Source organism: Bombina bombina, chromosome 2 (genome assembly GCF_027579735.1).
Source record: "Bombina bombina isolate aBomBom1 chromosome 2, aBomBom1.pri, whole genome shotgun sequence".
Taxonomy (NCBI): Eukaryota; Metazoa; Chordata; class Amphibia; order Anura; family Bombinatoridae; genus Bombina; species Bombina bombina.
In genome coordinates, this window is record NC_069500.1 from 641,560,412 (window position 1) to 641,587,161 (window position 26,750).

The following is a 26,750-nucleotide window of genomic DNA, read 5'->3' on the forward strand; positions in this document are numbered from 1 at the left end:
TCACTGCCAATATCTGAGGCAGGATCTTCTGAATCAGATAGATCCTCATCAGAGAAGGTTAATTCAGTATGTTCATATGATCATCAGTATGGTCATTTGAAACTTCATCAACCTTATGAGAAGTTTTAAAAGACCTTTTACCTTTATTAGAAGGTGGAATGGCAGACAAAGCCGTCTGAATAGAATCAGAAATAAATTCTTTTAAATTTACAGGTATATCTTGTGCATTAGATGTTGAGGGAACAGCAACAGGCAATGAACTACTACTGATGGATACATTTTCTGCATGTAAAAGTTTATCATGACAACTATTACAAACAACAGCTGGAGGTATAACCTCCACAAGTTTACAACAAATGCACATAGCTTTGGTAGAACTTATCAGGCCGCATGGTTCCAACAGTGATTTCTGAGACAGGATCAGATTGAGACATCTTGCAAATGTAAGAGAAAAAAATAACATATAAAGCAAAATTATCAAATTTCCTTATATGGCAGTTTCAGGAATGGGAAAAAATGCAAACAGCATAGCCCTCTGACAAAGAAAAAAGTAAATTTATGCTTACCTGATAAATTAATTTCTTCTATGATACGACGAGTCCACGGATTCATCCTTTTCTTGTGGGATATTATCCTCCTGCTAACAGGAAGTGGCAAAGAGCACCACAGCAGAGCTGTCTATATATAATCCCCATTCCACTGTCGGAGCATGCATAGTTGCAGTGGTCTGAGATGCAAGCGAGCAAACTGAACTATGTCCATTGCCGCTACCATTAGTCCAATTACCTCCATACACTGAGCCACTGACGGCCGAGGAATGGAATGAAGTGCTCGGCAGGTGGTTAAGATCTTTGACTTTCTGACCTCCGTCAGAAAAATTTTCAGGAATGGAACTATTGTGAGAGGGACAAGTGAACTCTTCATTATGTTCACCTTCCATCCGTGAGCCAACACGATGTCCGTGTGAGACTTGGCTAGTTGGTAAGTTGACGCCTGAATCAAGATATCGTCCAGATAGGGCGCCACTGCTATGCCCTTAGAACCGCTAGAAGGGACCCTAGCACCTTTGTGAAAATTCTGGGAGCTGTGGCCAACCCGAAAGGAAGAGCCACAAACTGGTAATGCTTGTCCAGGAAGGCGAACCCGAGGAACTGGTGATTATCTTTGTGGATAGGAATGTGAAGATACGCATCCTTGAAATCCACGGTAGTCATATATTGACCATCCTGGATCATTGGTAAAATTGTCCGAATGGTCTCTATCTTGAAGGATGGGACTCTGAGAAATTTGTTTAGGATCTTGAGATCTAAAATCGGTCTGAAGGTTCCCTCTTTTTTTTGGGAACCACAAACAGATTGGAGTAAAAACCCTGCCCCTGTTCTGCTTTTGGAACTGGGCAGATTACCAACATAGTATATAGGTCTTCTACACAGCGTAAGAACGCCTCTCTTTTTGTCTGCTTTACAGACAACCGTGAAAGATGAAATATCCCCCTTGGAGGAGAATCTTTGAATTCTAGAAGATACCCCTGGGTCACAATTTTAATGCCCAGGAATCCTGAACGTCTCTTGCCCTAGCCTGAGCGAAAAGAGAAAGTCTGCCCCCCACTCGATCCTGTCCCGGATCGGGGGCTGCCCCTTCATGCTGTCTTCGTAGCAGCAGCAGGCTTCTTGGCCTGTTTATCTTTATTACATGTATGGTTAGGTCTCCAGACAGACTTGGATTGAGCAAAATTACCCTCCTGCTTTGTGGCAGGGGAGGAGGTAGCGGGACCACCTTTGAAGTTTCGAAAGGAACGAAAATTATTTTGTTTGGTCCTCATTCTATTTGTCTTATCCTGAGGAAGGGCATTGCCTTTTCCTCCAGTGATGTCGGAAATGATCTCCTTCAGTTCATGCCCGAATACGGTCTTACCCTTGAAAGGAATAGCTAATAGCTTAGATTTTGATGACACATCAGCAGACAAGGACTTAAGCCATAACGCTCTACGCGCTAAAATGGCAAAACCTGAATTCTTTCCCGCTAATTTAGCCAGTTGAAAAGCGGCATCTGTAATAAAGGAATTAGCTAGCTTGAGAGCCTTAATTCTATCTAAAATATCATCCAATGGGGTCTCAACCTTAAGATCCTCCTCAAGAGCCTCGAACCAAAAAGCAGCTGCAGTAGTTACAGGAACAATGCACGCTATAGGTTGCAGAAGAAAACCCTGATTAATAAATATTTTCTTTAGAAGACCCTCTAATTTTTTATTCATAGGATCTTTGAAAGCACAACTGTCCTTAATAGGTATAGTTGTACGCTAAGCTAGGGTAGAAATAGCTTCCTCCACCTTAGGGACCGTCTGCCACGAATCCCGAATGGTGTCAGATATGGGAAACATTTTCTTAAAAGTAGGAGGGGGAGAGAACGGAATGCCTGGTCTATCCCATTCCTTAGTAACAATGTCCGAAATCCTCTTAGGGACCGGAAAAACATTAATGTAAGTAGGAACCTCTAGATATCTATCCATTTTACACAATTTTTCTGGTGGAATTACAATAGGTTGAAGAACAAAAAAAGCGGTGCTACGGGATATAGTTAAAAGTCCAAAGACACTTTATTAGTTCCTTCCACAGCATGGAAAAAATAAAACAAACACTTGCAAGTTTGTAGTAAGAGCTTGACGCGTTTCGGCTTACGCCGTCATCAGAAACCTTACAATAGGGTCACAATCATCCAGAGTCGCTAAAACCTCCCTGAGCAACAAGCGGACCTGTTCAAGCTTAAACTTAAAAGCCGTCATATCCGAGTCTGTTTGAGGGATTCTTTCCTGAATCAGAAAGCTCTCCCTCAGACAGCAATTCCCCTACCCCCAATTTAGAACATTGTGAGGGAACATCGGAGATGGCTAATAAAGCGTCAGAGGGCTCAGCATTTACTCTCATACCGGACCTACTGTGCTTCCCCTGCAAACCAGGCAGTTTAGATAATACCTCTGTGAGGGTAGTAGACATAACTGCGGCCATATCTTGCAGAGTGAAAGAATTAGACGCACTAGAAGTACTTGGCGTCGCTTGTGCGGGCGTTAAAGGTTGTGACACTTGGGGAGAAGTAGATGGCATAACCTGATTCTCCTCTGACTGAGAATCATCCTGAGACATACTTTTATCAGCTAAAATATGTTCTTTGCACTGTAAGGCCCATTCAGTACATGAGGGACACATTTTAAGTGGGGGTTCCACAATGGCTTCTAAACACATGGAACATTGGCTTTCCTCAATGTCAGACATGTTAAACAGGCTAGTAATGACCACAAACAGGCTTGAAAACACTTTATTTAGTGAAGAAATAACAATCTGAAAAAAACGGTACTGCGCCTTAAAGAGAAAAAAAAAGCATACAATTTTTCCAAAACTGCTTGAAAACAATAAAATTATCCCAATTTTATGATAAAAGCATCCCAACTTTGCAGCTAAGTTTGCCCCACAAGGAAAGGAATACTTAACCCTTGCCAGAAAAAAGGAAAATTATAAACACGTTTATTTCAATAAAAAGCACCCCCTGCATCTCGTCACAGCCCTGCTGTGGAGCCTACCTGCCCTCAGGGGTCTGTAAAACCGGGTTAAACCTTCGATTTGGCCCAATACTGCTCACAAAGGCCCACCGGAGTTGGAGCTTGCTGCTTGCCTGAGAAAAACAACTGCGCAACTGAGGCGTGAAAATAGGCCCCGCCCATCTCACTTGATGTCTCACAGCCTAAATTAACCGCACCAGAGCGGTCTAAAACCTAGCCATGTGGTTTCATATACCCATGAATGAAGCCATGTGTAACCTTCTCAATAAAGCATAAAAACGTCTATCAAAAACGTTATCTGCACTCCCAGTCATGTAAACGTTTGTCCACAAACATTTTAACATCAGTGTCAACCATTTTTTTATAGCCCATATTATGCAAGCTCAGTAATACCCTCTCTGTATACTTTAGGATTACTGTTTACCCTCTTCCTCATGGGGATACTGTCAGCCAATTCTGAAATAACACAGTCTCTCCAGAAAAAAATGACTGATCATACCTCATTGCTTATAGCAAGAAAAACGTTCCTCACACTGAAATTTCTTAAGTACTCCTCAGACATTCTGTGGGAACTGCTCTGGATCTTAGTAACAACTGAAAGATCATCAGCCTCTACGCAGAAGTCTTCTTCCATCTGCTGCCTGAGGGAAAATAGTAAACACCGGTACCATTTAAAATAAAAAAAAAAGTCTTGCTTGAAGAAAATAAAAACTAACATTTTATCACCTCTTTCACTTTACCATTCCTATTACTTAGAGTAGGCAAAGAGAATGACTGGGGGGTGGAGTCAAGGTAGGAGCTATATAGACAGCTCTGCCACTTCCTGTTAGCAGGAGGATAATATCCCACAAGTAAAGGATGAATCCGTGGACTCGTAGTATCTTATAGAAGAAAAGGCAGGAGGCAAAAAAGAATGGGGTCTTAAATAATGAAAATATTTGGCGCCAAGTATGACGCACAACAAACAGAAAAAATATTTTTTGGTGCCAAAAAAGTCTGGAAACGACACACTCGCGTCATAGATGACGCAACCTTGTGAAAGGTCCCGGTGTCAACTAAGATGCCAGAAATGTCAAATTTGTGTCAACGAACATAACTTTGCGCCAAAAAAATCTCGCACCAAGAATGACGCAATAAACTTTAGCATTTTGCGCCCTCGCAAGCCTAATTCTGTCGCAGAATTTGAAAATGACAGTCATTTGAAAAAAGACTATACCCCAGTTAAGAAATAAATTTTCCTAAAAAATGCATTTTCCAGATATGAAACTGACCGTCTGCAAAAAGAAATATACTGAAACCTGAATCATGGCATATAAAAGTACAATACATATATTTAGAACTTTATATAAATACATAAAATTGCCAAACCATAGCGGAGTGTGTCTTAAGTAATAAAAACATACTTACCAGAAGACACCCATCCACATATAGCAGATAGCCAAACCAGTACTGAAACCGTTATCAGTAGATGTAATGGAATATGAGAGTATATCGTCGATCTGAAAAGGGAGGTAGGAGATGAATCTCTACGACCGATAACAGAGAACCTATGAAATAGATCCCCATGAGGAAAACCATTGCATTCAATAGGTGATATTCCCTTCACATCCCTCTGACATTCACTGTACTCTGAGAGGAAACGGGCTTCAAAATGCTGAGAAGCGCATATCAACATAGAAATCTTAGCACAAACTTACTTCACCACCTCCATAGGAGGCAAAGTTTGTAAAACTGATTTGTGGGTGTGGTGAGGGGTGTATTTATAGGCATTTTGAGGTTTGGGAAACTTTGCCCCTCCTGGTAGGATTGTATATCCCATACGACACTAGCTCATGGACTCTTGCCAATTACATGAAGGAAAAACATAATTTATGCTTACCTGATAAATGTATTTCTCTTGTGGTGTATCCAGTCCACGGATCATCCATTACTTGTGGGATATTCTCCTTCCCAACAGGAAGTTGCAAGAGGATCAACCACAGCAGAGCTGCTATATAGCCCCTCCCCTAACTGCCATATCCAGTCATTCAACCGAAACAAGCCGAGAAAGGAGAAACCATAGGGTGCAGTGGTGACTGTAGTTTAAATTAAAATTTAGACCTGCCTTAAAAAAACAGTGCGGGCCATGGACTGGATACACCACAAGAGAAATAAATTTATCAGGTAAGCATAAATTATGTTTTCTCTTGTAAGGTGTATCCAGCCACGGATCATCTATTACTTGTGGGATACCAATACCAAAGCTAAAGTACACGGATGAAGGGAGGGACAAGGCAGGCTTAAATGGAAGGAACCACTGCCTGTAGAACCTTTCTCCCAAAAATAGCCTCTGAAGAAGCAAAAGTATCAAATTTTGAAAAGGTATGAAGCGAAGACCAAGTCGCCGCCTTGCAAATCTGTTCAACAGAAGCCTCATTTTTAAAGGCCCAGGTAGAAGCCACAGCTCTAGTATAATGAGCTGTAATCCTTTCAGGGGGCTGCTGTCCAGCAGTCTCATAGGCTAAGCGTATTACGCTCCGAAGCCAAAAAGAGAGGTTGCCGAAGCTTTTTGACCTCTCCTCTGTCCAGAGTAAACAACAAACAGTGTAGATGTTTGGCGAAAAACTTTAGTAGCTTGTAAGTAAAACTTTAAAGCACGGACCACGTCCAGATTATGTAAAAGGCGTTCCTTCTTTGAAGAAGGATTAGGACACAATGATGGAACAACAATCTCTTGATTGATATTCTTGTTAGAAACTACCTTAGGTAAAAACCCAGGTTTGTACGCAGAACTACTTTATCTGAATGGAAAATCAGATAAAGGAGAATCACATTGTAAGGCAGATAACTCAGAGACACTCCGAGCCGAGGAAATAGCCATCAAAAACAGAACTTTCCAAGATAAAAGTTTGATATCAATGGAATGAAGGGGTTCAAACGGAACCCCTTGAAGAACTTTTAGAACCAAGTTTAAGCTCCATGGGGGAGCAACAGGTTTAAACACAGGCTTAATTCTAACCAAAGCCTGACAAAAAGATTGAAAGTCTGGAACTTCTGCCAGACGCTTGTGCAAAAGAATAGACAGAGCAGAAATCTGTCCCTTTAAAGAACTAGCTGATAATCCTTTTTCCAAACCCTCTTGGAGAAAGGACAATATCCTAGGAATCCTAACCTTACTCCATGAGTAATTCTTGGATTCACACCAATAAAGATATTTACGCCATATCTTATGGTAGATATTCCTGGTGACAGGCTTTCGTGCCTGTATAAGGGTATCAATGACTGACTCGGAGAAGCCATGCTTTGATAAAATCAAGCGTTCAATCTCCATGCAGTCAGTCTCAGAGAAATTAGATTCGGATGATTGAAAGGACCTTGTAGTAGAAGGTCTTGTCTCAGAGGCAGGGTCCATGGTGGAAAGGATGACATGTCCACTAGGTCTGCATACCAGGTCCTGCGTGGTCACGCAGGCGCTATCAAGATCACTGATGCTCTCTCCTGTTTGATTTTGGCAATCAGTCGAGGGAGCAGAGGAAACAGTGGAAACACATAAGCCAGGTTGAAGAACCAAGGCGCTGCTAGAGCATCTATCAGTGCCACTTCTGGGTCCCTGGACCTGGACCCGTAACAAGGAAGCTTGGCGTTCTGGCGAGACGCCATGAGACCCAGTTCTGGTTTGCCCCAACAATGAATCAACTGAGCAAACCCCTCCGGATGGAGTTCCCACTCCCCCGGATGAAAAGTCTGACAACTTAGAAAATCCGCCTCCCAGTTCTCTACACCTGGGATATGGATTGCTGATAGGTGGCAAGAGTGAGTCTCTGCCCAGCGAATTATCTTGGAGACTTCTAACATCGCTAGGGAACTCCTGGTTCCCCCTTGATGGTTGATGTAAGCCACAGTCGTGATGTTGTCCGACTGAAATCTGATGAACCTCAGGGTTGCTAACTTAGGCCAAGCTAGAAGAGCATTGAATTTTGCTCTTAACTCCAGAATATTTATTGGGAGGAGTTTCTCCTCCTGAGTCCACGATCCCTGAGCCTTCAGGGAATTCCAGACTGCACCCCAACCTAGAAGGCTAGCATCTGTTGTTACAATTGTCCAATCTGGCCTGCGAAAGGTCATACCTGTGGACAGATGGACCCGAGATAGCCACCAGAGAAGAGAATCTCTGGTCTCTTGATCCAGATTTAGCAGAGGGTACAAATCTGTGTAATCCCCATTCCACTGACTGAGCATGCATAGTTGCAGCGGTCTGAGATGTAGTTGCGCAAATGGCACTATGTCCATCGCCGCTACCATCAAGCCGATTACTTCCATACACTGAGCCACCGAAGGGCGCGGAATAGAATGAAGAACACGGCAAGATTTTAGAAGCTTTGATAACCTGGATTCTGTCAGGTAAATCTTCATTTTTACAGTATCTATCAGAGTCCCTAGGAAGGAGACTCCTGTGAGTGGGGATAGAGAACTCTTTTCCTCGTTCACCTTCCACCCATGTGACCTGAGAAATGCCAGAACTATGTCCGTATGTGACTTGGCAATCTTAAAGCTTGACGCCTGTATCAGGATGTCGTCCAGATAAGGGGCCACTGATATTCCTTGCAGTCTTAGGACCGCCAGAAGCGATCCCAGAACCTTTGTAAAGATTCTTGGAGCTGTAGCTAACCCGAAGGGAAGAGCCACAAATTGGTAATGCCTGTCCAGAAAGGCAAACCTTAGGAACCGATGATGATCTTTGTGAATCGGTATGTGAAGGTAAGCATCCTTCAAATCCACTGTGGTCATGTACTGACCCTCCTGGATCATAGGTAGGATGGTCCGAATAGTTTCCATTTTGAACGATGGAACTCTGAGGAATTTGTTTAAGATCTTTAGATCCAAAATGGGTCTGAAGGTTCCCTCTTTTTTGGGAATCACAAACAGATTTGAATAAAATCCCTGTCTCTGTTCCGACTGTGGAACTTGACAGATCACTCCCATAACTAGGAGGTCTTGCACACAGCATAAGAATGCCTCTTTCTTTATCTGGTTTACAGATAATCTCGAAGGGTGAAATCTCCCTTGAGGAGGGGAAGCTTTGAAGTCCAGAAGATATCCCTGAGATATGATCTCCAACACCCAGGGATCCTGAACATCTCTTGCCCACGCCTGGGCGAAGAGAGAAAGTCTGCCCCCTACTAGATCCGTTACAGGATAGGGGGCCGTTCCTTCATGCTGTCTTAGAGGCAGCAGCAGGCTTTCTGGCCTGCTTGCCTTTGTTACAGGACTGGTTAGGTTTCCAGCCCGGCTTGGATTGAGCAAAAGTTCCCTCTTGTCTTGTAGCAGAGGAAGTTGATGCTGCACCTGCCTTGAAGTTTTGAAAGGCACGAAAATTAGACTGTTTGGCCTTTGATTTGGCCCTGTCTTGAGGAAGGGTATGACCCTTACCTCCAGTAATGTCAACAATAATTTTCTTCAAACCAGGCCCGAATAGGGTCTGCCCCTTGAAGGGAATGTTAAGTAATTTAGACTTTGAAGTCACGTCAGCTGACCAAGATTTAAGCCATAGCGCCCTACGCGCCTAGATGGCGAATCCAGAATTCTTAGCCGTTAGTTTAGTCAAATGAACAATGGCGTCAGAAACAAAAAAATTAGCTAGCTTAAGTGTTCTAAGCTTGTCAAGTATTTCAGTCAATGGAGTAGCTGTCCGAAAGGCCTCTTCCAGAGACTCAAAAAAGAACGCCGCAGCAGCAGTGACAGGCGCAATGCATGCAAGGGGCTGCAAGATAAATCCTTGTTGAATAAACATTTTCTTAAGGTAACCTAATTTTTTTATCCATTGGATCTGAAAAAGCACAACTGCCTCGACAGGGATAGTGGTACGCTTTGCTAAAGTAGAAACTGCTCCCTCCACCTTAGGGACCGTCTGCCATAAGTCCCGTGTGGTGGCGTCTATTGGAAACATTTTCCTAAAAATAGGAGGGGGGGAAAACGGCACACCGGGTCTATCCCACTCCTTATTAATGATTTCTGTAAACCTTTTAGGTATTGGAAAAACATCAGTACACACCGGCACTGCATAGTATTTATCCAGTCTACACAATTTCTCTGGTACTGCAATTGTGTCACAGTCATTCAGAGCAGCTAACACCTCCCCAAGCAATACACAGAGGTTCTCAAGCTTAAATTTAAAAGTAGAAATATCTGAATCAGGTTTCCCCGAATCAGAAATCTCACCCACAGACCGAAGCTCTCCTTCCTCAGCTTCTGCATATTGTGACGCAGTATCAGACATGGGCCTTAAGGCATCTGCGCGCTCTGTACTACGTCTAACCCCAGAGCTATCGCGATTTCCTCTGAATTCCGGCAGTCTGGCTAATACCGCTGACAGGGTATTATCCATGACCTGCAAAGTAATCGCTATGGGCGTCTTTGATGTACTTGGCGCCATTTTAGCGTGAGTCCCTTGAGCGGGAGTCAAAGCGTCTGACACGTGGGGAGAGTTAGTCGGCATAACTTCCCCCTCGCCAGAATCCTCTGGTGATACATTTTTTAAAGATAAAAGCTGATCTTTATTGTTTAAAGTGAAATCAATACATTTAGTACATATTATCATATGGGGTTCCACCATGGCTTTTAAACATAATGAACAAGGAGTTTCCTCTATGTCAGGTTTATACAGACTAGCAATGAGACTAGCAAGCTTGGAAAACACTTTACATCAAGTTAAACAAGCAATATAAAAAACGTTACTGTGCCTTTAAGGGAAACAAATTTTGCTAAAATTTGAAATAACAGTGAAAAAAGGCAGTTAAACTAACGAAATTTTTACAGTGTATGTAACAAGTTAGCAGAGCATTGCACCCACTTGCAAATGGATGATTAACCCCTTAATACAAAAAACGGATTAACAAATTGAAAAAAACGTTTTTTAAACAATCACAACTGCCACAGCTTCACTGTGGCTTTACCTTACTCAATATATGACTTTTGAAGCCTTTTGAGCCCTTCAGAGATGTCCTAAAGCATGCAGGTGACTGCTGAGGGAATCTGAATGTCTCTGTCTGTAATTTTAACTAGGCCCCTCCCACTCATATTACAACAGTGGAAAGCCTCAGGAAACTGTTTCTAGGCAAAAATCAAGCCAGCCATGTGGGGAAAAACTAGGCCCCAATAAGTTTTATCACCAAAGCATATATAAAAATGATTAAACATTCCAGCAAACGTTTTATATTGCACATTAATCAGAGTATATACCTCTGATAGCAAGCCTGATACTAGTCACTATTAAATCACTGTATTTAGGCTTAACTTGCATTAATCCGGTATCAGCAGCTTTTTTTCTAGCAAATTCCATCCCAAGAAAAACTTAAATTGCACATACCTTATTGCAGGATACCCTGCACGCCATTCTCCCTCTGAAGTTACCTCACTCCTCAGACATATGTGAGAACAGCAGTGGATCTTAGTTACTTCTGCTAAGATCATAGAAAAACGCAGGCAGATTCTTCTTCTAAATGCTGCCTGAGATAAAATAGTACAACTCCGGTACCATTTAAAAACAAACTTTTGATTGAAGAAAAAACTAACTATATTACACCACTTTCCTCTTACTACCTCCAGCTATGTTGAGAGCTTGCAAGAGAATGACTGGATATGGCAGTTAGGGGAGGGGCTATATAGCAGCTCTGCTGTGGGTGATCCTCTTGCAACTTCCTGTTGGGAAGGAGAATATCCCACAAGTAATGGATGATCCGTGGACTGGATACACCTTACAAGAGAAACAATTTATGCTTACCTGATAAATTTATTTCTCTTGTGGTGTATCCAGTCCACGGATCATCCATTACTTGTGGGATATTCTCCTTCCCAACAGGAAGCTGCAAGAGGATCACCCACAGCAGAGCTCTCTATATAGCTCCTCCCCTAACTGCCACCTCCAGTCATTCGACCGAAGACAAGCAAGAGAAAGGAGAAACCATAGGGTGCAGTGGTGACTGTAGTTTAAAAATAAAATATACCTGCCTTAAAATGACAGGGCGGGCCGTGGACTGGATACACCACAAGAGAAATAAATTTATCAGGTAAGCATAAGTTATGTTTTCTCTTGTAAGGTGTATCCAGTCCACAGATCATCCATTACTTGTGGGATACCAATACCAAAGCTAAAGTACACGGATGAAGGGAGGGACAAGGCAGGTACTTGAACGGAAGGTACCACTGCCTGTAAAACCTCTCTCCCAAAAATAGCCTCCGAAGAAGCAAAAGTATCACATTTATAAAACTTTGAAAAACTATGAAGCGAAGACCAAGTCACCGCCTTGCAAATCTGTTCAACAGAAGCCTCATTTTTAAAAGCCCATGTGGAAGCCACAGCTCTAGTAGAATGAGCTGTAATCCTTTCAGGAGGCTGCTGGCCAGCAGTCTCATAAGCTAAGCGTATTATACTTCTTAGCCAAAACGAAAGAGAAGTTGCCGAAGCCTTTTGGCCTCTCCTCTGTCCAGAGTAGACAACAAACAAAGCAGATGTTTGATGAAAATCTTTAGTAGCTTGTAAATAAAACTTTAAAGCACGAACCACGTCAAGATTGTGTAATAGACGTTCCTTCTTTGAAGAAGGATTAGGACACAATGATGGAACAACAATCTCCTGATTGATATTCTTATTAGATACCACCTTAGGTAAAAACCCAGGTTTGGTACGCAAAACTACCTTATCTGCATGGAAGATCAGATAAGGGGAATCACACTGTAAGGCAGATAACTCGGAACCTCTACGAGCCGAGGAAATAGCTACCAAAAACAGAACTTTCCAAGATAAAAGCTTGATATCTATGGTATGAAGAGGTTCAAACGGAACCCCTTGGAGAACTTTAAGAACCAAATTTAAACTCCATGGCGGAGCAACTGGTTTAAACACAGGCTTGATTCTAACTAAAGCCTGACAAAACGCCTGAACGTCTGGAACATCCGCCAGACGCTTGTGCAAAAGAATAGACAAAACAGAAATCTGTCCCTTTAAGGAACTAGCTGACAATCCCTTTTCCAATCCTTCTTGGAGAAAAGATAATATCCTGGGAATCCTGACTTTACTCCATGAGTAACCCTTGGATTCACACCGATAAAGATATTTACGCCATATCATATGATAGATTTTCCTGGTGACAGGCTTTCATGCCTGAATTAAGGTATCAATGACTGACTCGGAAAAGCCACGCTTTGATAAAATCAAGCGTTCAATCTCCAGGCAGTCAGTCTCAGAGAAATTAGATTTGGATGGTTGAAAGGACACTGAAGTAGAAGGTCCTGTCTCAGAGGCAGAGTCCATGGTGGAAGGGATGACATGTCCACCAGATCTGCATACCAAGTCCTTCGTGGCTACGCAGGTGCTATCAAAATCACTGATGCTCTCTCCTGCTTGATTTTGGCAATCAGACGAGGGAGCAGAGAAAACAGTGGAAACACATAAACCAGGTTGAAGGACCAAGGCGCTGCTACAGCATCTATCAGCGTTGCCTTGGGATCCCTGGACCTGGATCCGTAACAAGGAAGTTTGCCGTTCTGGCGAGACGCCATGAGATCCAGTTCTGGTTTGCCCCAACGTTGAACCAATTGTGCAAACACCTCCGGATGGAGTTCCCACTCCCCCGGATGAAATGTCTGTCGACTTAGAAAATCCGCCTCCCAGTTCTCTACACCTGGGATATGGATAGCTGATAGGTGGCAAGAGTGAATCTCTGCCCAACGAATTATCTTTGAAACTTCCAACATCGCTAGGGAACTCCTTGTTCCCCCTTGATGGTTGATGTAAGCCACAGTCATTATGTTGTCCGACTGAAATCGGATGAACCTCATTGTCGCTAGCTGAGGCCAAGCCTGAAGAGCATTGAATATCGCTCTTAGTTCCAGAATGTTTATTAGAAGGAGGGTCTCCTCCTGAGTCCACGATCCCTGAGCCTTCAGGGAGTTCCAGACTGCCCCCCAGCCTAGAAGGCTGGCATCTGTCGTTACTATTGTCCAATCTGGCCTGCGAAAGGTCATACCTTTGGACAGATGGACCCGAGATAGCCACCAGAGAAGAGAATCCCTGATCTCTTGATCCAGATTTAGTAGAGGGGACAAATCTGTGTAATCACCATTCCACTGACTGAGCATGCAGAGCTGCAGCGGTCTGAGATGTAGGCGGGCAAACGGCACTATGTCCATTGCCGCTACCATTAAGCCGATTACTTCCATACACTGAGCCACCGAAGGGCGAGAAGTAGAATAAAGAACACGGCAAGAATTTAGAAGTTTTGATAACCTGGCCTCTGTCAGGTAAATCCTCATTTCTACAGAATCTATCAGAGTTCCCAGAAAGGAAACTCTTGTAAGAGGGGATAGAGAACTCTTCCTCATTCACCTTCCACCCATGCGACCTCAGAAATGCCAACACTATGTCCGTATGAGACTTGGCAATTTGGAAATTTGATGCCTGTATCAGAATGTCGTCTAAATAAGGGGCCACTGCTATGCCCCGCGGCCTTAGGACCGCCAGAAGTGACCCCAGAACCTTCGTAAAGATTCTTGGAGCTGTAGCTAACCCAAAGGGAAGAGCTACAAATTGGTAATGCCTGTCCAGGAAGGCAAACCTGAGAAACCGATGATGATCTTTGTGTATCGGAATGTGAAGATAAGCATCCTTTAAATCAACTGTAGTCATGTATTGACCCTCCTGGATCATAGGTAGGATGCTACGAATAGTCTCCATCTTGAATGATGGGACCCTGAGAAATTTGTTTAGGATCTTGAGATCTAAGATTGGTCTGAAGTTTCCCTCTTTCTTGGGAAACACAAACAGATTTGAATAGAAGCCTTGTCCCTGTTCCTCCTTTGGAACTGGGTGGATCACTCCCATAACTAGGAGGTCTTGAACACAATGTAAGAATGCCTCTCTCTTTATCTGGTTTGCAGATAATTGTGAAAGGTGAAATCTCCCTTTTGGAGGGGAAGCTTTGAAGTCCAGAAGATATCCCTGGGATACAATTTCCAACGCCCAGGGATCCTGGACATCTCTTGCCCAAGCCTGGGCAAAGAGAGAAAGTCTGCCCCCTACTAGATCCGTTACCGGATCGGGGGCCAATCCTGCATGCTGTCTTAGAGGCAGCAGCAGGCTTTTTGGCCTGCTTACCTTTGTTCCAAGCCTGGTTAGTTCTCCAGACCGACTTGGACTGGGCAAAAGTTCCCTCTTGTTTTGTATTAGAGGAAGTTGATGCCGCGCTCGTCTTAAAGTTTCGAAAGGCACAAAAATTAGTCTGTTTGGCCCTTGATTTATTAGACCTGTCCTGAGGGAGGGCATGACCTTTTCCTCCCATGATATCAGAAATGATCTCCTTCAAACCAGGCCCGAATATCCACTGGATCTAAGAAAGCACAACTGTCCTCGACGGGGATAGTAGTACGCTTAGCTAGGGTAGAAACTGCTCCCTCTACCTTAGGGACTGTCTGCCATAAGTCCCGTGTGGTGGCATCTATTGGAAACAATTTCTTAAAAATAGGAGGGGGAGAGAACGGTACACCTGGTCTATCCCATTCCTTAGTAATAATTTCTGAAAACCTTTTAGGTATTGGAAAAACATCAGTGTAAACAGGCACTCCATAGTATTTATCCAGTCTGCACAATTTCTCTGGCAATGTAATGGTGTCACAGTCATTCAGAGTAGCTAAAACCTCCCTGAGCAACACGTGGAGGTGTTCAAGCTTAAATTTAAATGTTGCCATATCAGAATCAAGTTGAATCATCTTCCCTGAGTCAGAAACATCACCCACAGAAAGAAGCTCTCCTTCCTCAGCTTCTGCATATTGTGAGGGGGTATCAGACATAGCTACTAAAGTGTCAGTGTGCTCTGTATTTCTTCTAACCCCAGAGCTGTCTCGCTTTCCTCGTAACCCAGGTAGTCTGGATAATACCGCTGACAGTGTATTATCCATGACTGCCGCCATGTCTTGTAAAGTAAACGCCATGGGCGCGCTAGAGGTACTTGGCGCCTCTTGAGCATGAGTCCCTTGAGCGGGAGTCAAAGGCTCTGACACATGGGGCGACTTAGTCGGCATAACTTCCCCCTTGTCAGATTCCTCTGGTGATAAATCTTTTAAAGACAGAATATGGTCTTTATAACTTAAAGTGAAATCAGTACATTTGGTACACATTCTAAGAGGGGGTTCCACCATGGCTTCTAAACATAAGGAACAAGGAGTTTCCTCTATGTCAGACATGTTTAAACAGACTAGCAATGAAACCAGCAAGCTTGGAAAACAATTTACAGAAAGTTAACAAGCAAAAAATAAAAACGGTACTGTGCCTTTAAGAAAAATAAAAAAGGTCAGAATTTGAAAAACAGTGAAAAAAAGCAGTATATCAAACGAAAATTTTACAGTGTATAAAAGGCTAACAGAGCATTGCACCCACTTGCAAATGGATGATTAACCCCTTAGTTTCAAAAACGGATCAAAAAAACGAAATAGACGTTTTTTAACAGTCACAACAAACTGCCACAGCTCTGCTGTGGCCCTACCTTGCCATACAAACGACTTTGGAAAGCACCAAAACCCTTCAGAGAGGTCTTAAGCATTCAGGGAACTCTTTCAGGGAAACTGGATGTCTCAGTCTGCAAAAGCTAATGCGCATTTAGGCGCAAAATTAGGCCCTTCCCACTCCTGTCTACACAGTGAGAGGCCTAACAAAACTATCCCTAGGCAATTTTAGCCAGCCATGTGGAAAAAAACTGGGCCCCCATAAAGTTTGATCACCAAAAAGCATATAAAAACGTTTAAGCACTCCCAGCAAACGTTTTATATTTCAGTAATTTGAAAAAATAATAACAGTGTTACCTCTAATAGTAAGCATAATACTAGTCGTTATTAAATCACTGTAATCAGGCTTACCTTAAATAAATCTGGTATCAACAGCATTTTCTAGCATATACATTTCTCTAGAAAAATTTAGACTGCACATACCTCATAGCAGGATACCCTGCACGCCATTCCCCAAGCTGAAGTTACCTCTCTCTTCAGTTATGTGTGAGAACAGCAATGGATCTTAGTTACAACCTGCTAAGATCATTAGAGACCACAGGCAGACTCTTCTTCTATTTTCTGCCCAAGACCAAAAATAGTACAACTCCGGTACCATTTAAAAATAACAAACTTTTGAATTGAAGAAAAACAACTAAATTACACCACATCTCTCTAACTGCTTCCATGCTTGTCGAGAGCTGCAAGAGAATGACTGGGGGTGGCAGTTAGGGGAGGAGCTATATAGACAGCTCTGCTGTGGGTGATCCTCTTGCAGCTTCCTGTTGGGAAGGAGAATATCCCACAAGTAATGGATGATCCGTGGACTGGATACACCTTACAAGAGAAACATGCATTTATCTGATTGGGGAATATGATGTTTAGCATCCTTCAATGAAAACTCTAAATTGCCCTCCATAGCTATACATAGGGCACCCAAACACAGTAAAGACAATATTAAAATTTAAAAAATGCTGCTCGACACCTCTAATGATCCCATCCTGGACTGGGAGTGACGCCAGAGGAAGGTCCGCCACTCTAGCTCTGAGAAAGCATGCAAAGCAGCATCTGTGAAGCTGCCGTGGCTGAAGCACTATCCGATCCCCAGGAGGGTCGAAGAAGTCCCCAAAGAGTAAAAGCCCCATTTGAAATAAAGATGAAACGCTCTCAAAGCCAAATGTCTCCCCTCAGAGTCACGGCAGGAAGGGTAAGATCTAAACCTCTTCTTGTGAGAACAATCCCTGCTTTCTAGGAGGTATAAATCACCTCAAGCTGCTCCAAAAAAACCAATTAAATATCCTATGAGGAAGATATTAAACGGTCTCCAGATCACTTACATGAGGAAATGAGGTGCCAGTCGGTCTACTGCAAAGTTCCCTGCATTTGTATATTCCCAAATAGGGAAGGCATAAAAAGAAATATAAAATGAATTACTCTCCATGATCCATGCTGTGGAGCAGACACAGCCCTCCAGGTCTGACAGCATACCTCATTCACTTCTGACAGTGAATGAGACAAAAAGTAAAGCAGTGTAAGCTTACACCGGTTGCCAGAGGGGGTGTTAGACATATACTGGAAGGAGGCTAGGGAAGCTTCTCTGCGACATCCAGATGCTAACTTTCACCTCAACTCTTACTAAGAGGATCACATGGCTACTCCAAGAACCCAAGTCGTATCTTGCAGGGAAACCACCCATTAAAGGACTTAGTGTCCAATTCTTCAGAGCACGTTTTCTCCCTAACTCCTTTCAGTAGACAAGGCAAATAATTACTGGGGAAGTAGAGGAAGTGAGAGGGATACTTGAATCTTTGGTTGGGATGTCTTTGCCTCCTCCTGGTGGCCAGGTGCTGTATTTCCAAAAGCAATGAATGGATTTTTGGACTTGCCCTTCAATTATAAAGAAATTAATCAGGTAAGCATTATTAATATTTTCATAAGATGACAGTCCACAATCCATAGCATGTGGGATTTACTATCCGTGCAGTAGAGCTGTGCAATTAATCTCATGATGTGATTAACAGTAAGAGCCACCATTTTACATGCGTCTTGTGGTTTGTTGTGCCAGTCCTGAGTTACGCTGCACACTGGTACAGTACACTGCGCACACTAGTAAGGCCTGGCTATGTTTATTGTCACTCTGGTGGTTGCATTTTTAATAGCAAAATGTATGTTGAAAACGTTACTGTAATAAAATCACAATATATCATTAAAAAAACAAAAATTGTGATTTCCCCATCCCCCCCCCCCCAAATATCACACAGCTCTACCGAGCAATGAAGTCAACAAAACCACTAAAACAAAATGGGACTAATTGAAAGCAGGTACTAGTCAGTCACAGTATCCACAGAGCTCAAAGCATTTATAAAAGTGTGCTAAATAAATGTACCCTTTCTGTGCCACCTCTAAATCAATAGCTGTGCTAGCATTAGGAGCAGTGGCTAACAAGGCAATTTGGTTTAGAAGTGGAAACGTGACCTCACTGAAAAAAAGAGCAATGTTCCATGGGCGGCCAGAGCCACTGAGTTTAGAGGGGTCGACGCAGCACGGAAAGGGTAAGTTTAGCACACTTATTTTTATAAAGTGGTGACAAAGTCCTAATTTTAGTGATGGCAAATACTAGAGTTTTTGAAATGCGAGGATTTACAATCACTTCAAGCAGTTTAAGGCAAAGACTTTGTGAAGGTATAAACACACAAGTAAGTAGCAGCTTTATGTAAGCTTTAAAGCCAAACGTCCAAACAGCTACTAATCTAGTAGAATGAGCTGTAATCTGCTGAGTAGGTGGCTTGCCCCAACCGAATATGCCTAACTAATAAAGGCCTTGAGCATAGTAGCCAAAGTAGCGTTTTGACCATAACATGAAACCAGAAAAATATAAAATAAGTGCAGAAAATAGATTGCTCTCAAAACTACTTTATCTTACTGAAAGATAAGCAAGCACAGAAACCCTTCTAGCTGAAGAAATAGCAAAAATGTAACCGCCAAGACAATTGCCATTCCAAGGAATGCATAGGCTCAAAAGGAGGACAATGGAAGAATCTTCAAGACTTCATGCATTTTTCTGCAATGTTTCTGGCATGATCTGTGGCAATTCAATCTCTTAATCTGCAGCACTCAAAATGTCACCTTTCTCTTTGTAATATAAAAAACAATAACGTGGAACGTTAGGGGGTTGTTTTACCCCCTCCTGCTGAGCACTGCCTAATATCACACATCATGGACGCAACATATTATGAAAGAAATAGGGCTAGTTTAAAGGCACTATAAAAGTCAAAATCTAGGGGTCGATCCGATAAAAATCGTCGCCCGCAAAAGTCGGCGACGCCAATATTTGCGCGGGTTTGGTATCACATATACGGCGTAACCTAGAAGATACACGCGTATATTTCTGCCGTCGTCCGTAGTTTTTTGGGCCATAGGCAGGTATACCAAACCAGCGCAGTTTGGTATCCAATATACAGCGTAAGGACTTACGTGGCGAAAATGGAGAAATCTTACTCCATTTTCACCTCGCCACAAAAAGCAGCCGTAAGAAGCCTTACGCTGAGTATTGGAGCCCCGTAACTCTCTAAACTAGCTGCTAAATAAAACCTAACACCTAACGCATGCGCAATGTCTATCTCCCTGTCAACCGCGATCCCCCGCCGCAATCCCTAAAAGTATTTAACCCCTAAACCGCCGCTCACGGACCCCACCGCCATCTACATAAACTAACCCCCTACTGTAAGCCCCTAAAACCGCCACCATCTAACTGATCTATCCCCTAATGTGAACCCCTTACACCGCCGCCATCTACCTTATCTATCCCCTAATCTGACCCCTTACACCGCCGCCACCTATATAAAAAATATTAACCCCTAATCTAATCCCCTATACCGCCGCCAGCTATATTAATATTATTAACCCCTAATCTAATCCCCCTAAAATAATTATCTCTATTACCAGCCCTTAAAAGGGCCTTTTGCGGGGCTTTGCCCCAAAGTAATCAGCTCTTTTGCCCTATAACCTGCCCTCCCTACACCGCCGCCACCTATATTAATAGTATTAACCCCTAAAGTAAGCCCCTTACACCGCCGCCATCTATATTAAAATTATTAACCCCTAATTTAATCTACCTACCCCGCCGCCAGCTATATTATCTATATTAACCCTAAGTATATTATAGTTAATATAGTTATTACATTATATATATTAACTATATTAACCCTAATTATATTAGGGTTAATATAGTTAATATAGTTACTATAGTATTTATATAAACTATATTAACTCTATCTAACCCTAACACCCCTAACTAAATTCTTAATAAATAAATCTAATTCATATTATAAACTAAAATATTCCTATTTAAATCTAAATACTTACCTATAAAAAAAACTCTAAGGTAGCTACAATGTAATTAATAATTACATTGTAGCTATGTTAGGGTTTATACTTATTTTACAGGTAAATTGTTAATTATTTTAACTAGGTATAATAGCTATTAAATAGTTATTAACTATTTAATAGCTACCTAGTTAAAACAATTACCCAATTACCTGTAAAATAAATCCTAACCTAAGTTACAAATACAACTACACTATCAATAAATTAAATAAACTACAAATATCTATCTAAAAATACAAAAAATAGAAAAATATTACAACAATTTTAAGCTAATTACACCTATTCTAAGCCCCCTAATAAAATAATAAAGCCCCCCAAAATAAAAAAAATTCCCTACCCTATTCTAAATTAAAAAAAGTTCAAAGCTCTTTTACCTTAACAGCCCTTAAAAGGGCCATTGGCGGGGCATGCCACAAAGAAAACTGCTCTTTTGCCTGAAAAAATAAAACACAATACCACCCCCCAACATTACAACCCACCACCCACATACCCCTAATCTAACCCAAACCCCCCTTAAATAAACCTAACACTACCCCCCTGAATATCTCCCTACCTTATCTTCACCACGCCGGGCCAAACTCCTCATCCGATCCGGGCGATGTCTATCCAAGCGGCAAAGAAGAGGTCTTCATCCCGGCGATGTCTTTATCCAAGCGGCAGCAAAGTCTTCTTCCATCGGGCAGCATCTTCCATCAAGCGGCATCTTCAATCTTCATTCTTCGCTCCACAGAAGCGGAGCATCCATCCCGGCCGACGACTGAACGATGAATGAGGTACCTTTAAATGACGTCATCCAAGATGGCGTCCGTCGAATTCCGATTGGCTGATAGGATTCTATTAGCCAATCAGAATTAAGGTAGAAAATCTGATCCATTAAAATAGAGAAAACACAAAAATAACAAGGATTATTTATTACATTATTTTATTATATTTTTCTCATTTTCTGCTTGTTCATTATTTTTTGTCAATTTTCTTTCTTTCATATAATCTGTTTTCTAAGTAATTAGGAATAATTACAACAATTTTTTGATGTAACTAATGATGCAATTTTCTAATAAGCCAAGCATTGCTATACTTTCACAAGTAATATGTCTTTTTTGTTTTTAAATACACAACCTAATGCATTTTAATGGGGCTGAATTTTAAATTAAATTAGGAGAAAATTCATGTGTGAAACTGATCAAATTACAGAATTCAAAGATCAATCTCCCATTGGTTGCTGCCCCTTTAAATACATTAGCTTCCATTACTTGCACTTAGCATCTATGAGTAAGCGCATACCAGCGCGAAACATGTTAGATGGCTAACTACCCTCCTTGTTATTTTTGTGTTTTCTCTATTTTAATGGAATAAAAGTCTTTTTTTCTACCTGTTTGCTCAGCAGCCTTCCATTTTTTCTTTTGCTGAGTCTTTTGCGGTCGTCCGCCGCTACTTGGTTGGCTCCACACCAATTCCCCTCCTTTCAGTTTTGGTCTAGCCCATTCACCCCCCGGTCCTCAGCGGAAGTAACTTGCAGCAGCTCCGCTCTCTCTCTACTCTGTTAATAATTTTAAAATAGATAGCGGCGGGGTAGGGGCTCACTTTAGGGGGTAGGTAAGGTAGATGGCGGCGGTGTTAGGGGCTCACTTTAGGGGGTTATAGATTTAATATAGCTGGCGGCGGTTTAGGGGTTAATAACTTTATTAGGTTGCGGCGGGATTTGGGAGCGGCGGTTTAGGGGTTAATACATATTTTATTGTTAGGATAGTGAGGGGGATAGCGGATAGAGGGTTAGACGTGTCGGGCTATGTTAGGGAGGCGTGTTAGACAGTGCGGGTGATTTAGACTTTAGTCAGGTTTTGTAGGCGCCGGCAGTTTCTAACGTGCCGTAAGTCACTGGCGACGCCAGAAATTTGTACTTGCACAGATTTCTGGACATCGCTGGTTTATCCGACTTACGGCACGTTAGCATCTGACGGCACCGTATATGGGATAGCTCGAGTTGCGAGCTGAAACTGCGGGCGACGCGGGTTCCCTCGCTTGCGCCGCAAACTACGCCGTTTATCGGATCGCGCCCCAAACTTACATGATTCAGACAGAGAATGCAGTTTTAAACAAATTGACTTATATTATATCATTTACTTTGTACTCTTGGTAGCCTTTGTTTAAAAGCATCCCAAGTAGACATATCAAAGCATACCAACAAAACCAAGCAAATTATATCAGAGAAGTAAATTATAGATTTGTTCAAAATTAAATTCTCTATCTGAATCATGAAAGCTTAATTTTGACTTTAGCGTCACTTTAATATTTAAAACCAAGAGACATACCGGTATAATAGATTGTTTTGTTGGTAGTATATCATGAACAGAATAAAATACACAGAGAAAATGGTGACTTTGAACACTAAATAATTAAGTAATACCTTATTTCTCTTTAATTTGTCCTCATTTTCTTCAAGATCTTCATCCATTTCAGTTTCCTCAGCCTCTTTAGCAGCAGCACTGGTTATTGCCATGATATTCTAGTAAAAACAAATACACATTAAAAAGGACAGTAAAGTCAAAATTAAACTAACATTTTAAAATAAAGAATGCAATTTTAAACATATTTTTTACTTTACTTCTATTATCAAATTTGCTTTGTTCTTTTGGTAGGCTGATAGGAGCTTAGGAGCATGCACATGTCTATAGCAGTCTATGGCAGCAGTGTTTGTAGCCAAGCATAACATTGCTATAAACAAAGTGGCAAACACTGTTGCCAGGTGGCTTAAGACACGTGCACGCTCCTGAGCTCAACTAGGATTACTCTTTAAACAAAGGATACCAAGAGAAGAAAAATTGATAATAGAAGTAAACTGCAATTTTTTATTTTTTTTTAAATGTCATGCTCTATCCAATTATTTTAAGATAAGGGATGTGAATCCCATAAATTTCCATTTGTGATTCAGATAAAGCATGCAATTTAAAAAAGGTTTGATTTGTTCCCATTGTATTCTTTGTTGAAGAGATACCTAGGTAGATGCCTGGAAAAAGTTCTGCAATCTAATGCTCTTGCAAATAGATAACATTCTTTCAAAACTTCTGCCATACAGTGCTTCGTAAGCGTGCACGCTCCAGAGCTTATGTTTATGTTTTTCAGTAACGAAACCAAGAAAACAAAGATAATTTTATAATAGAAGTAGGCAGGGACAATTTTCCTGGCATAGTTATAGAAGGGGAAAGTCATTCTCTCTCCTTATATGCGGACAACATGTTAGTGTTTATACAGGATCCAGAAAAACATTGACACGAGATTGCTAAAGTTATTAATGAATCTGGTTATTTTTCCGGTTTTAAGATCAAAAGTAATAAATCAGAGGTACTATGGCTAAATAGAAATGCGGATTATAATACTATTGACTTCCCGTTTATAGTTAATACTAACTATTTAACCTACCTGGGTATAAACATTTTAGCAAACCTGGAAACATGGTACAATATTAATTTAACCACCACAAAAAAGGGCGGGCCTCATGGACTCTTGCTAATATGAAAGAAATGAATTTATCAGGTAAGTTCTTACATAAATTATGTTTTCTTTCATGTAATTAGCAAGAGTCCATGAGCTAGTGACGTATGGGATAATGATTACCCAAGATGTGGATCTTTCCACACAAGAGTCACTAGAGAGGGAGGGATAAAATAAAGACAGCCAATTCCTGCTGAAAATAATCCACACCCAAAATAAAGTTTAACGAAAAACATAAGCAGAAGATTCAAACTGAAACCGCTGCCTGAAGTACTTTTCTACCAAAAACTGCTTCAGAAGAAGAAAATACATCAAAATGGTAGAATTTAGTAAAAGTATGCAAAGAGGACCAAGTTGCTGCTTTGCAAATCTGATCAACCGAAGCTTCATTCCTAAACGCCCAGGAAGTAGAAACTGACCTAGTAGAATGAGCTGTAATTCTCTGAGGCGGAGTTTTACCCGACTCAACATAGGCAAGATGAATTAAAGATTTCAACCAAGATGCCAAATAAATGGCAGAAGCTTTCTGGCCTTTTCTAGAACCGGAAAAGATAACAAATAGACTAGAAGTCTTTCGGAAAGATTTAGTAGCTTCACATAATATTTCAAAGCTCTAACAACATCCAAAGAATGCAACAATTTCTCCTTAGAATTCTTAGGATTAGGACATAATGAAGGAACCACAATTTCTCTACTAATGTTGTTGGAATTCACAACTTTAGGTAAAAATTCAAAAGAAGTTCGCAACACCGCCTTATCCTGATGAAAAATCAGAAAAGGAGACTCACAAGAAAGAGCAGATAATTCAGAAACTTTTCTGGCAGAAGAGATGGCCAAAAGGAACAAAACTTTCCAAGAAAGTAATTTAATGTCCAATGAATGCATAGGTTCAAACGGAGGAGCTTGAAGAGCCCCCAGAACCAAATTCAAACTCCAAGGAGGAGAAATTGACTTAATGACAGGTTTTATACGAACCAAAGCTTGTACAAAACAATGAATATCAGGAAGAATAGCAATCTTTCTGTGAAAAAGAACAGAAAGAGCAGAAAGAGCAGAGATTTGTCCTTTCAAGGAACTTGCGGACAAACCTTTATCTAAACCATCCTGAAGAAACTGTAAAATTCTCGGAATTCTAAAAGAATGCCAAAAAAAATGATGAGAAATACACCAAGAAATATAAGTCTTCCAGACTCTATAATATATTTCTCTAGATACAGATTTACGAGCCTGTAACATAGTATTAATCACAGAGTCAGAGAAACCTCTTTGACGAAGAATCAAGCGTTCAATCTCCATACCTTTAAATATAAGGATTTCAGATCCTGATGGAAAAAAGGACCTTGTGACAGAAGGTCTGGTCTTAACGGAAGAGTCCACGGTTGGCAAGAGGCCATCCGGACAAGATCCGCATACCAAAACCTGTGAGGCCATGCCGGAGCTACCAGCAGAACAAACGAGCATTCCTTCAGAATCTTGGAGATTACTCTTGGAAGAAGAACTAGAGGCGGAAAGATATAGGCAGGATGATACTTCCAAGGAAGTGATAATGCATCCACTGCCTCCGCCTGAGGATCCCGGGATCTGGACAGATACCTGGGAAGTTTCTGGTTTAGATGGGACGCCATCAAATCTATTTCTGGAAGTTCCCACATTTGAACGATCTGAAGAAATACCTCTGGGTGAAGAGACCATTCGCCCGGATGCAACGTTTGGCGACTGAGATAATCCGCTTCCCAATTGTCTACACCTGGGATATGAACCGCAGAGATTAGACAGGAGCTGGATTCCGCCCAAACCAAAATTTGAGATACTTCTTTCATAGCCAGAGGACTGTGAGTTCCTCCTTGATGATTGATGTATGCCACAGTTGTGACATTGTCTGTCTGAAAACAAATGAACGATTCTCTCTTCAGAAGAGGCCAAAACTGAAGAGCTCTGAAAATTGCACGGAGTTCCAAAATATTGATCGGTAATCTCACCTCCTGAGATTCCCAAACTCCTTGTGCCGTCAGAGATCCCCACACAGCTCCCCAACCTGTGAGACTTGCATCTGTTGAAATTACAGTCCAGGTCGGAAGCACAAAAGAAGCCCCCTGAATTAAACGATGGTGATCTGTCCACCACGTTAGAGAGTGTCGAACAATCGGTTTCAAAGATATTAATTGAGATATCTTTGTGTAATCCTTGCACCATTGATTCAGCATACAAAGCTGAAGAGGTCGCATGTGAAAACGAGCAAAGGGGATCGCGTCCGATGCAGCAGTCATAAGACCTAGAATTTCCATGCATAAGGCTACCGAAGGGAATGATTGTGACTGAAGGTTTCGACAAGCTGCAATCAGTTTTAGACGTCTCTTGTCTGTTAAAGACAGAGTCATGGACACTGAATCTATTTGGAAACCCAAAAAGGTTACCCTTGTCTGAGGAATCAATGAACTTTTTGGTAAATTGATCCTCCAACCATGATCTTGAAGAAACAACACAAGTCGATTCGTATGAAATTCTGCTAAATGTAAAGACTGAGCAAGTACCAAGATATCGTCCAAATAAGGAAATACCACAATACCCTGTTCTCTGATTACAGACAGAAGGGCACCGAGAACCTTTGTAAAAATTCTTGGAGCTGTAGCTAGGCCAAACGGCAGAGCCACAAACTGGTAATGCTTGTCCAGAAAAGAGAATCTCAGGAACCGATAATGATCTGGATGAATCGGAATATGCAGATATGCATCCTGTAAATCTATTGTGGACATATAATTCCCTTGCTGAACAAAAGGCAAGATAGTCCTTACAGTTACCATCTTGAACG

The 26,750-nt window shown here is 41.6% G+C and overlaps 1 long non-coding RNA gene across 1 annotated transcript in view; it reads right to left on the bottom strand.

The window, feature by feature from the left end:
- The window catches only part of LOC128649356 (uncharacterized), an 89,087-nt gene extending 66,205 nt beyond the window's left edge, over positions 1-22,882 (bottom strand). The window contains exon 1 of the long non-coding RNA XR_008400666.1: positions 22,857-22,882. This is a non-coding gene — a long non-coding RNA (uncharacterized LOC128649356). The remainder of the gene's footprint in view (positions 1-22,856) is intronic.
- Positions 22,883-26,750: the final 3,868 nt, after the last annotated feature.